The sequence below is a fragment of the Notothenia rossii genome, assembly GCF_949606895.1.
Source record: "Notothenia rossii genome assembly, chromosome: 9".
NCBI lineage: Eukaryota > Metazoa > Chordata > Actinopteri > Perciformes > Nototheniidae > Notothenia > Notothenia rossii.
In genome coordinates, this window is record NC_136907.1 from 62,500,598 (window position 1) to 62,504,270 (window position 3,673).

The window sequence follows — 3,673 nt, forward strand, 5'->3', positions numbered from 1 at the left end:
ATGGTAAGTGCTTTGTGGTTGTTTTCTACGCATGTCCGTAAGTTAGCGTCAGGCTGTTCACCTGTTGCACCTGTTGTCGCTGACAGGTAGCTAAAGCTAAGTTACACCTATATACTTCATCCTGTTACACATTGAGGATTGTTTGTTTCGTTCGGCCAAAACACATGGGATGTTTTCCTTTTGTAGTGTGAGGTTTAATGTTTTGTTTTTTTTAGCTTGGAGTAACCTTAAACCACAACCGGAAGTAAGGTGTTTCCTCGAGCGGTCCCCTCAAACAGGTTTCGTCACTTTCAGTGGAGCCCTGGTGGCAGTTTCTTGCTTTCCATATCAATTTGCATATGGGCTGACACAGATCTGGAAAAACCAGATTAGTAGTATGCCTACTGTTATTCTAGTATAATTTAATGTGGTAGCCTATTATAGTCCTGATAACTGTCTAGCTTTTTCTCTTTCTGTGTCCACTTCACTATGAACAGTAATTCAATTGAACTCTAACAATGGTCGAATTCAGGGACTCCTTGTTGGGAAGCCTAATATGTTAAATAAGATTCAATTGTATAATGCCTTTTACCGTGTCTGCAGCTTACAGTTTTTCTCAATTGCTAAACCCACTATTTAGAATCAAAATTCATTTCTTCAAAACAAGAACATAGCCATCTAAACAGAAACACACTTGCCATAACTCTGAATATCTTTTGCAAAATGCACTTACATGACCAAAACTGAAAATACTGGTCACAAAAAAGAATAAGTCGATCGAAACAGAACAAATTGTCCTCTAATGAGACAAATGTGTTTTCATAACTGAAACTCCGGTCACCATAACAACCCATTCTACCATAACAATATACATTTCTTGCAAAGTGCTCTAAGGCACTCAAAACTAGAAATACCCCTTCCAAAACCAGATACCTTCTCCAAAAACAAACATTTGTCAGCTCATTAGAAGACTATTTGAACAGTCATTACTAAGTGGCACACTAAATACTGACTACAATCATCAATACACAAACCTCAAGCTGTCGATATTGGAAAATGAACGGAAAACTGACAAGCTGGGAGAAACAAACTTACATAAAGGAAAAACAGTATGTTACTGTAACTATGTCATTGTTTTTATGTCTCATTTTCAGTAGAGCACCGTAACAGAAACAAAAGATGAATAGCAATACACTGGAAAAAAAATAACATGGGTAAATGATGTAAATCAGCAGTAAAGCAGAGAATGAGATCTATATAGCTTTACTGATCTGCTCTTTGCCGTCTGTCTGGCCACATAGCCTCATCTACATCACAGCGTATGTCTTCCCTTGCAAGGCAGCGTGGGAAATATCTCCTTGCGTGTCGACACCACCCTTGACAAACATCTTACTGAAGTGAGGGAGGTCTTTAATAGGATTCTCACTAATTACAATTACTATAGGAAATTCATTGATGTCAGCTGTGAGCAATTCATTTACATGGAAGTGAAGTACTCAATTCACCCCAATACAAAAAAAAACATTTCTCAATGTGCAAAAAGGAAAAGACCACAATTACTGACTGTAAAAATGTTGTATCAGCTATAGCTAATCCTCCCCATATGAACATCTCAAAGAGCTATGCAAGTCATATCAACACTATTATAGCTTTACCGGCACCATTTAACAAAATATTTTAAGTACAGTCGTGCAAATTCTGTCATGTAGATGTTTTCAATGTAACATCATTACTGTAAGGTATACAGTACATTCCATGCAGTTACCTTTTTCAATGGGGTGATTGACTGATAACAAGTGTTAATATTTTGCACATCAAGTGTCAATTAGTGTAGCTCTGGTCTAAGTTTATGAGGAGTCAGTGTTATCCACTGTGAGAAGATTATTTTTGTTTTGTTAGACATGAGTTACACAAAAGATTTTTGATCTTTGTGTAGAGAATTGTAACTTCAGTTAGAGAGTTGTGTGATCTGTTTTGCAAAACACTGCTTAGCATCTGCATTTTGTGTGATATCAATGATAAATGGTATACTGTTGTAGAGAAATGGTTTTCTGTTTCGATGGCTGTGCTGTTGGTTTGATGAAAGGAATTTTGATTCTAAATAGTGGGTTTAGCGATTGAGAAAAACTGTAATAATACATGTGAAGTATAGTGTGCTTTTATAATGTTCACATCTCCTCTTATTAACTTTGACTTATTATAATTGTTTATGTCCGATGGAACAGTGCTTTGTTGCTCTACATGAGTTCAGAAACAATTCCTACACTATTGAGTCTTTGAGGAATGTTCCCTCTGCACAGATATTTCATTTTAGTTATAAAGCACCAGTGGCAAGGTGCAACACAAAACCTTCTTTTCATACCTATAATCTCTTTTACATAATCTATGTTGGGATTGGGAATAATTTAGATCTCAGTAATTCCGATAATTTGGCAGAATAATGAACATTTTAATTATAATCAAGTCTCTTCCAATGCTTGTTAGGGCTGCTCAATTAATCGCAGTTACGATTATGGTTTGCAACGATTACGAAAACAACGTAATCGAAATAAAACGATTATTTTTTTATTTATTTTTTTATTATTTTTTTATTGGTCTTTCAGTTGAGTTATACTTAAAGTTCAGGGTAATCAACTGTGATATCAATTATTGACCCAAATAATTGAGATTATGATTTTTGCCATAATCGAGCAGCCCTAATGCTTGTAAACTTAATCTGTAAACATCTAAAACCTTAGTGAGTTGCTCTCTTGAGAATCATAAAAGAAAGCTCCAAACTCCCTCTCCCTGCAGCAGTTGTTGACCTTCACCGACTGTAAGGTGAGCGGAGGTATTCTTTAATGAGCCATGACTTGTTCGTCCCCTGGTTTGTGTTAGAGGTAGTTAATAATGTCGTATGCAAAGACTGTGTGCATTTTTGTTCCTATGTGTAATCCCCTTTGTTCATGCGTGCATCACAACTGCCCTCTGACCCTGAGCTGTGTCTGTGCTTTCAGATACGCTTCCTGCTCCTCTTCAGTCGCCAGGGGAAACTGCGTCTGCAGAAGTGGTTCACGCCCATAACTGAACGTGAAAAGAAGAAGATCACCAGGGACATGACCACCATGGTGTTGTCACGGCAACCACGCTCCTGTAATTTCCTACACTGGAAGGACTTGAAGATTATTTACAAGAGGTGGGTGCTGCCCCTGCATGTTTGTCTAACTACTTTAAATTATTGTATGCTTTTTGAGCAGCAGGAACCCTTGGGTAATTTGTACTAATAGTTACACCTGCTGTATTATTATTATTATTCATTACTCCTCACTTATTAAAGCTTCAAAGATGAATAGAACAGCTGGCAAGTATTACAGTATTCACTAATAGCTTTAATAACATAAGGGAAAATAATAAAGAGAAAATCTAATTTCCAAATTCCAGCTGTAATATTAAGTGTTTTCTTAAATACTCTATTACAGTAAACTGAGTGTCTTTTGAGATGTGGACAAAATACAACATTTATGGACGCCATTTCAGGCTTACGCCATTTCAGGCTTCGGGCAACACTGATCGACATTCCTCGCCATTTTTTCATTCTATTGACCAAACCACTACCCGATTAATCAAGAAAATGTAATGCAGATCAATGGACAATACAAATAATCGTTATTTGCAGAGCTTTATGTTTATATCTGATGCAAGTTATCACTGTGTC